The sequence below is a fragment of the Bactrocera tryoni genome, chromosome 5 (genome assembly GCF_016617805.1).
Source record: "Bactrocera tryoni isolate S06 chromosome 5, CSIRO_BtryS06_freeze2, whole genome shotgun sequence".
Classification (NCBI taxonomy): Eukaryota; Metazoa; Arthropoda; class Insecta; order Diptera; family Tephritidae; genus Bactrocera; species Bactrocera tryoni.
The window spans coordinates 58,950,398-58,960,606 of record NC_052503.1 but is presented as its reverse complement, the minus strand read 5'-3'; the positions used below and the strand labels follow the sequence as shown (position 1 = coordinate 58,960,606).

Genomic DNA, 10,209 nt, shown 5'->3' with positions numbered 1-10,209 from the left:
CTTAGTCTGACACAAAGGCCCGATGTTTCATAAAAGGTGTTTTTGGTAAAAAGACAGTCATAGACACTTCGGTATCTGTTGTTTGAAAAGTTAAGTGCATAGATGGCCCCCCAATGCAGGTATGTTTGATTTATATATGTACGTAGTAGGCGTGGTTGTAGTTTGATTTCGCCCATTTTCACTTGAGCGAAGTATAAAACTCTATATATGTATACATATCGCGATTAATTTCAGGTTTTACAAACAATCGTAGGGCGAACAAAATATTATAGTATGTATGACATATATCTTACAACTTGCACTATATTTCGTATTTAAACTATTACTCTTCTTTCTTCTACTATTTGTATATATGTCTCGATCTTATATTTCCAAACATTGTAGAATCCAACCAAAAATCGCAAAAGGTATTCGCCAGTTGGCACAGGTAGTGATTGAAGATGTTCTGTCTTGAGCACCACATTCACGATGATAAAGTCATGCTAGAAATTAAATGATTTCTGGTAAAATATTCCGAGCATATATTATTACACGAAATCTTACGTTGTAGGGACAAGTATGGTTTATATTGGAATATGATTGCAATATATCCAATATCAACTTGCCAAAAGGTATTCGCTTCTTGTGTTTCATAAACTGTTGTATATTTAAACAGGAAAGGACGAAAGCCATTCGCCTTTCTATAAACGTCCAAGTTCCCGCTGATGTTATTTATGGGCAATTGCAAAAAAGTGAACATTAAGGAAAAATGCGACTTTATTGCGGGACAAAGCTTTAAGCTCGCATTGTCGGAATTCCACGAAGCTTTTATCGTAGTTGACACACTTCACATTCGTAAACTTTATATATGCAATAACCGATGTAAATTGAATAAGGATATAGAATCCAGTGATAACTGCAGGAAAAGTCCCCAACTTCATTTTGTTAGAACAATATGACACAACGCGCTCAACTTAGCGATTGTCGCAATTCAGTACTCCCAACATTTGTCGTGATTATTTTATTTTTTGTATGATAGTTTTTCGTTTTGGTAATTGCTTGTTATATTTCCCAAACCAAATTTAATTGCTTACATATTTTAATGAGAAAATTGATTAATCTAAATAAGTATGCCAGCTGATGCGCGAAATATAAATAGACTGTTTTGAAATGTGGCGCGAATTATCGATCACTAACGCTCTCCAAAAAGGCATGACAAAATCTTTCTAAATGGTCTTCTCTCTCGCACCAACGATTCCAAACTCTTGTACAATCCTAATTTCGTCGGTATAGAAAGATGAAGTTGTACCCTTATTTGTTGAATTATCTAATACACCCATGAGTTCATAAATCATGCCATAGTGTGGCGAATGAAACACCACAATTACATATATAAAATTACAGATTATTTATTGAAGAACACTTGTATTCTTGTTGGTGTCTGTATAATGAGTGACGCTTCGAAAAACTAAAAACTAAGAATTAGGAATTCAAAGTGTAAACACAATGGCTACGACAGACTGCAAACTACATCTGTCAAATATTAAAATACACACGTTCTTATGGGCAGTGTTATTTTGACAGCTGCACGACTACACGACTGCAGGCCGACAGTTGTCGTTCTCGCTAACTTCAATTTGCTCCTATTTTTGCCAACGACAGTAGGACGACAGTAGAGTTGACAGTAGAATGGAAGATAGAAAGAGGAGGTAGAGTGGTGATGCCACTAATATGTAAAATGTAAAATTATCCACAGCTCTAACAAACTTGATGCTATTTTACAAATAAAAGCATAAAATAGCTATATTATAGCTCTATTTATATCATTTGTAATAACAAGTGATAATTTAAAACAAAAATATTTACCTATTTACTTATTTTTTGCATAAAAAATTTCACTTTGAACAAAATATTAAAATTTCATTGAAGTGCGAGGTATTAGTATGGCCACAACGAAATTGTGTACATGCAAAATGGACAGCTGCGTTGTTTGTGTACATGCCGGCCATTGTGTTGTTGTTGCTTCTCAAAATGTACATGTAGTAAGATAAACAACGACGTTTTCAGTTCACTGTCGTGCCGCTGCAGTCTGTCGTAGCCATTGTGTTTACACTTTCAGTTGAAACTGAAGTGCTGAACACATAGAGCGCGACAGACTGCAAACTACATATGTCAAATATTAAAATACACACGTTCTTATGGACACTGTTATTTTGACAGCTGCACGACTACACGACTGCAGGCCGACAGTTGTCGTTCTCGCTAACTTCAATTTAATCCTATATTTGCCAACGGCAGTAGAACGACAGTAGAGTTGACAGTAGAATGGAAGATAGAGAGATGAGGTAGAGTGGTGATGACACCATTATGTAAAATGTAAAATTATTCACAGCTCTAACAAACTTGACGTTATTTTACAAATAAAAGCATAAAATAGCTTTATTATAGCTCTGTTATATAAATTGTATAGATAATTGTAATAACAGTTGATAATTTAAAACAGAAATATTTACCTATTTACTTATTTTTTGCATAAAAAATTTCATTTGAACAAAATATTAAAATTTCATTAAAGTGAAAGGAATTAGTATGGCCACAACGAAATTGTGTACATACAAAATGGAAAACTGCGTTGTTTTGTATACATGCCGGTCATTGTATTGTTGCTGCTTCTCACAAATGTACCTGTAGTAAGATGCACAACGACGTTTTCAGTTCACTGTCGTGCTGCTGCTGCCTGTCGCGCTCTATGTGTTCAGCTCTTGAAATTCTAAGAATGTACAGAGAATCAATAACTAACAAACAGTGTAGCCAGATGTGATACGTCTTGTCTGTGTGCCCACAATAGCATCTGAACAATTTCTGGAAACCAGAACAATGAGTTTTCAACAATAATAACATAATTGCACATTTACATTCCAATGTTTAATTTTTATAATCTCTCAACATGTTGCAACATACAGTTTGATACTTTTGTTCACATAACGGCTGTTTGTAAAACCTAAAACTAATCCGATATACTTAGATATAGATAGGGTTACCAGATCGGTCCAGCGAAATATCAGTACGTTTCCATCAAAAAAGCAAAAAAACAAAAGTAAAAAGAAAAGGAGCAGGGTACAGATGGATCACAAATTCCAGCGTCTCAAATAGGTAGAATTTAATTATTTTCCAGCATCGTACAATTTACATTTTTTTTTGGTCATATTTTTTGGCACTGCCGGTTGCTTTTAGCATATCAACATTTTCAGTTTTCATTAGGGGTATTCGCTTGCTCTTGTAAGATTGCAGATTGCAAAAATGCTATATCGAAATATACAAGGGCACGAGAGCACCCATTGCAGAATCTAGTGATATACATACATATGAACGGCTGATTCGGTAAATTTATTGTGAATGACTATTATGCATGGCTATTAGCATGGCCTTCTGCATACATTTTTAACAAAAAACACTGTAACAAATCTTTATAATTTAAATAGAAATTATAAAATCTATTTAAAACTTACCCTCCTCAACAATTTAACGACGTAATATGTCTTTATGTAAATGGCTAAAACAGGGTTGCAATTATATTTTTGCATGACATTGCACGCAAACATACATGGGTTTTGGTCTGACATATTTTACAGCCATTGCAAATAATTTTCTGCGTGTGTTTGTTGTTGTGCCGATGCACCAAGAGGAAATATAAGCAATTCTTGCACCGTGCAAGAGTTTTGCAAGAGCAAGAGAATACCCCTATTATATACTTATGGAAATCGTTGCATGACATGTTCTTACAATTATATTTAGTGACAACCATGTTACGAACATTTTCAACAAGTAGACGATTGCGTTCATCACTCCATTGGATATTGATGAGAGAAAATTTTTTCACAATTAGCATTATGTCCGGGGATAGAAAAAAGTACTGCGCAATTTTCAAAAATTTAGAAAAGGAATCAATGTTTGAATTCGCTTTAAAAAACGCACAAATCTTGTCATTTGAAGTTTGTGAAAAAAATTTTATAAAATCCTCGTCATTTTCTTTTTTCCTTTCTATAAAATTGTTCAAATTCACCAATTGACCAATTATCTTCTCTTCATGGATATGAACATTTCTTGACTCCAGAAACTGCATTGTTTGCACAACTTCTTCATATCGAACTTCTTTTGATGTGCGATCAAATTTCAACCATTGGAAAACTTTTAATTCGGACAAAGATGAAGTCCATTTCAACAAGTATTCAAGAGCTTCCTGTTAAACACTGACGGTTCTTTCATGGAAATCAAGGCATTTCTTTACTTTTCCTTCTGATTTCAAAGTGTCAAGATTTGAAAGTAGAGTTAGGGGCAAAAACTTGTGCTTCATTCTCTCGCGCAAGGAATTAGCTACGGATTCAATGATTGAATTAATTTCAAGAACACTGTTGCCTTCGCTTTCTATTGATGCTATTTTACATTGAAAAATTAACATAAATTAGTGGAAAAACAAAATATAGCTTTCAGCCAAATCATCAGAAAAGAAATTTTCCATAAATTTTGGAGGTTTTTCGATTGATAAAAAGTAAGCTTTTAATGCAGGGAACAGTTTGAGAATTCGCTCCACTGCAGGAAACAAACTAAGCCATCGAGTCTTGCTGTGTGAAAGTAAAGATTGATATTAAACATCAACGAACTCACAGAATTCTTTCAATTCAGCTGTTTTGACAGTGTACACCGAGAAATTGCTTGAACAGTTTAAAAACGAGGGCATCAATGTCATATTTTCCGAATTGATCTAATCCATGCTTTTGTGTCTCGAGAACGCTTTCAATCAAATTTGTAATCGTTTCAGCCTTTTCGTTATTTGTTTCTTGTAAATCCAGCAATTTCACTTGAATACCCCCATATTCAAAATCAAAGTATTGAGTAACAATGGGGAAAAGCTTAAGATGACCATGATTAGAAGCATCTGTGCTCAAAGTTATGAACTGAATTCCTTCTAAAGCTTTTTGTACATCGTATATCGCACGTGGAGCCAAAACACCATTAATTATAGCCTCAGTTTTTGTTCCCGCACATGACAATTGTTTGGCTATTTCAGAATCTACGAATAACGTACGAAGAAGACAGAGAACGTCTATCATTTGTAATTTTTGCGGATGACATATCTACATGTGAACGCATATAAATATGTATGTTGTGTATGCATTATTTGTGTGGGAATGTCATACGCACATATTTATGTATGTACAGATGAGCAGGTCGCACATGTTATTATTGATAAGTGATAATATGATTTGAATTCGCGAAAGCGAACATAAACACATATGGTCATGATACATGTGAATATATGTATGTAGGTATGTATGTAAGTTTTGAATGATAAAATAAACGATTAATGTTCATTTATCACTATTGTAATATATTTCAATTTTTAAATAATATTATGATAATTTGTTATATAAATATGTAAGTATGAATATATCTAAGTCAAAAAATAATTAAAAAAAAGGCTTTATTTTTACATTACCTACGAACATTGTTCTGAAAAAGTAATTTAATTTAAATGTATTCAATTGTACATGTACATATTCATAAATATAAGTATATATAGTAGTATTTTTCATAAAAATGTTTGGAAATTGTTAATGTTAATGTATACTAAAAGAAAGATAGTTTAATTATCTTTTAATCCATAATGAATTAAAAAAAAATCCATTTATTTTGTAAATGCTTCAAGGCTATATTTATTGTTTTATGCAAGTCAAAAGTACATGTCGAAATACAAAATGTTGTTAGCATGGGCTTTGTTTTATAAGCATGTTTAAAAATATACAATGTTAACGCATATGAAAATGGAGATAGTTCAATTATCTTTCGTTCTGATTACAATTTCTTATAAAAATTTTTCAGTTTGTAAAAAGTTTCAATGTTTTTGTACACCGCCTCTTGCTAGTGCAAAGACATGTACGAAATTCATTACTTATGGTTTTTTTAAATGTAATAGGTTATGATAATTGAATGGAAGGAAATTCAGTAACTTTGCTTTGAAATTTATGAATGTATTTTTGCCAAAATTCTAACTTTTTTCCCAATAGTACCCGATAGGGATTAATTGAGACTAATTGATCTCCAATTATACCCGTTTGAGACTAGTTGCGACTAATTAATACTCAATTGTTCCACATCGAGACTAGTCCCGGAATACTCTCTTTAGAGATTAGTCGCACAATTTTTTGCGGGGTATGTACACAAAAAGAATTCATACGAATACACATGTTTGCATATAAACGTATAAAAATATAAGCAAAAGAGCGAACATACATACATATGTACGTCTGTTAGAGCAATATATAGTTTTGAGCATCATTTTAATTCACGCGCTGCTCTGTTCAAGCAAAATGTTAAAATTTCTGCTCCAGAGCTGGCTGTGGTGAAACTGGACCATCTCGACCGTGTTAGCCAAAAATATTTTTACGATCTCCGCGCCGTGGACTTCTCTATGATAGACGTTCTCTGGTCATACCGTACGGTCGCATTTTTTTTTCTCTCGCTAGTGCTGTTGTTGAGCATCTGCATTCTAGCGGTGTCTGTGTTATAACGCTACTTTACAGTTGTGCACAAAAAACTTTTTTACTGTTATTTTCTCGTTGTGTTTATTTCTTATTGTTAACTTGTGCTACATTCCTACATTTTTGCATACATAAGAAGTAATACTTTCACAATGCCCCCTGGGGCCAACAATCTGGGTGATAATAGGTTTGCCCTATTATCCTCAGCCCAGAAGACTAAAAGAAAAAAAGAAAAAAGCCTGAACAATCAACGTTGGAACTATTTCCAGAACTCCCCATAACAAAGAAGGATGACCCCAAATACCTCGTCATTAAGTCGCGGGATGCCAGTAAACCTATTACATCCATCTCCTGCTTCGCGATTTATAAAGGTATTCAATCTATCAGTAAAGATATTAACAAAATCTCGTCACTTCGCGATGGCAGCCTACTCCTCCTTGTAAAAAATCAAAAAATTGCTGATAAATTCCTTTTCACTAAGAATCTATCCGGTGCAGGTGCTGTTGAAGTCGCTCTTCACAGCACCCTTAACTCAGTCAAGGGCACAATTTATGCCCCCTTTATTTGCCAACTTAGCGACGATGAAATAATTGAAGGTCTCAAGGAACAAGGTGTCTCTGCAGTCCATAAGTTTAACAAAATGGTTAAAGGCGTTCGTGTACCTACTGGTGCCGTATTATTAACATTCAATAAATATACACTTCCTAACAGAATTGAAGTAGCCTGGAGAACCCTAGATGTCCGTCCGTACTACCCTAATCCTATGCGCTACAAAACTTGTCAGCTATTAGGACACACCGCTAAACACTGCGATAAATCTCCTTCCTGTGTCATTTGCAACCTTCCTTCTAACCACTCTCCACCTTCTGATTGCACCAGAGTTTACTGCGCTAACTGCGTAGGTGAACACCCCTCGTCCTCAAATGCTTGCCCTAAATTTATTCAATCGAAAAAAATATTAAAGATTAAAATTATACACAAATGCACCATGCGTGACGCCATTACCATGTATAAAAATCAACTTCCTTCCACCCCATCCCCCTTCTCCTTCGCCAACGTGGCAAAAATGCAAACTAACAGCGATATAAATACAAACTCAAAAAATCCTAATAACAAAGATAATACTTCAATATCAAAAAATTCTAACCTCAATAATAACACAACAACAACAAAAGCTAACAACGATTCATCGTCCACCAACAATCCATTGCATCACATAGAACTTCCAGAAACTTCAAAGAACTCCTCTCTTCTATACCCCCCACCCTTGAATTCTTCCCCCTCCCTATCTTTCTCTCCACTTTCTCAAATCTCATCGCCCTCCACACACACCTTATCTCCCCTGGCATCTTTTGCCATCTCTCCTCTTGCTCATAATACCTACCCAACCTCCTCCTCCCTTTCATCTCCGTCACCCTCGTTGATGGAACAATAAATTCCCATAACCTCACAATATAACTTTTTCTTTCTTTTTCTATCCATGTTATTCATCCTTCAGTGGAATATCAACGGATACTTAAATAATTACATCGAACTCGAACTTTTAATTAAAACATTCAACCCCTCAGCAATATTATTAAATGAAACTCATCTTGCCAACAATATTGTAGCTCATACCCCCAAGGCATACATAGGTTATTTTTATAACCTCCCCAGCAATATCACCAGCAAACAGGGAATAGCCATTCTGATCAACAGAAAAGTACCACATAACACCCTCCCCCCTACTCCTTCAAACATCTCCTCCCTCTCCATAGAAATTCTTTCTCCTTATAAACTCATCATTACTTGTGCCTATTACCCTCCTAATGAATCTTTCACTTTAAGTGATATCTGTCATCTCTTCCCGTCTGGAACTACTCCTTTCTTACTGGTCGGTGATTTTAACGCTTGGAGCCCCCTTTGGGGTTCTTCCTCAGCTAATCCGAAAGGTCGAATTATTGAAGATGTTATACTTAGTTCTAACTGCATTGTTCTTAATGACGGTTCTCCCACCCACTTTTCCACTCACTCTTCCTTTACACATATTGACCTATCGCTTTGTTCCCCATCCCTACTCACCAAAACCGAATGGTTCCGGATCGATGACCTAGACGGTAGCGATCACTTCCCCATTCTTTCTAAAATTTCCTCTCCCCATCATGCATCCCGGTTTAAGACTAGAGTATGCTTTAAAACAGACTTGGCTGATTGGGATAAGTTTGAACATTTCTGTGAATTTCATTCCCGTCTTTTCCCCATTTCGTCCAATGTCCATCAGGAGTCCTCACGTATTCAAAAAATTATCCGTTCTGCAGCCAATTATTCCATACCTCCTCCTCTAAATCAGCCAAACCTGCACCTCGATGGTGGAATAGTGAACTTTGTGCGTTTAGGCAACAAAAACAATTTGCTTGGCACGAATTCAAGCGCACTCGTTCAAATGCTAACTTAATGCAATACAAAAAATCTCATGCGATTTTTCGTCGTAAGGCGGAAGCTGCTAAAGTTCTCTGTTTTCAAAAGTTCACTAGCGAAATCAATTCTTCTTCTAACCCAAAAAAGATCTGGACTGACATAAGGAGACTGTCTGGTTTAACCTCCTTTTCTCCGATTTCTCTCCTCAATTCTCCTCGTGGCAATCTTCTATATCCGCAAGATATAGCCTTAGAATTTGCGCTTCACTTTTCCAACGTTTCCTCGGATTCCAGTTTTTCTCCTGAATTTTCCTCCAGCAAACTGTCTCCCTCGAACTTGTCTTCTTCAGCTAGGTTTTTAGATTCTGATATATCCATTCTTGAACTCCTCTCTGCACTCTCTGTAGTTAAAGGCAAAACCCCTGGGATTGATAAAATATCCTACCCTCTCATTAAACACCTCCCACCCTTCCTGCTATCCCGTCTAATTAATCTTTATAATAACATCCTTCGGACAGGCAACTATCCTCTGCTTTGGAAGACCAGCGCTGTCATTCTAATGGAGAAAATCATTGCTATCAGGCTATCCTGGTATGCTCAATCTCACAATCTTATTCACCATAACCAGTTTGCATTTAAGAAGGGGCAGGGGACGTTAGACGCTCTTCTGCATCTTGACCAATTCGTCTCTGATGCATTATCCCACAAAAATCATGTATCGATACTTTCACTTGATTTTTTAAAAGCTTTTGATCGGATTGGTATTAAGGCAGCTTAGAAAATGGAAAGTCGACTCACATATATATAACTTTGTTAAATCTTTTCTCTCTAAACGTAAAATTAGTGTACTTGTTTCTAATGTCCGATCCTCTATACTACCTCTTGATAATGGAACACCCCTAGGTTCCCCCCTTTCAGTCATACTTTTTATTATCGCATTTGATGAAATCAGTACAATTTTATCTGTCTTCATTAATATCAGTCACCAAATCTATGCTGATGATTTAGTATTATTTTCTAATGCCTCCAATTTGTCCGTTGCTACGTCTTCCTTTTCTAAAATCTTATCCCTCTTAATCCATTGGTCCGGTTCTTCGGGCACGTCAATTTCTTCCTCTAAATCTAAGTTACTACATATTTGTAAGAAACATCATTGTAATACACCCACACTTACCGTTAATAATATAAATTTAATCTGTACAGATAGGTTTAAGTTCCTAGGCTTAATACTAAACTCTAAGTATTCATTTAAGCAACATTGTCAATATGTAAGAAAAAGACTATTTGTTAATTTA

At 35.4% G+C, this 10,209-nt stretch overlaps 1 pseudogene; it reads right to left on the bottom strand.

Annotated features, from left to right (window-relative positions):
- Positions 1-314: 314 nt before the first annotated feature.
- LOC120778380 lies at positions 315-920 on the bottom strand (annotated as a pseudogene).
- Between the last annotated feature and the right edge of the window lie 9,289 nt (positions 921-10,209).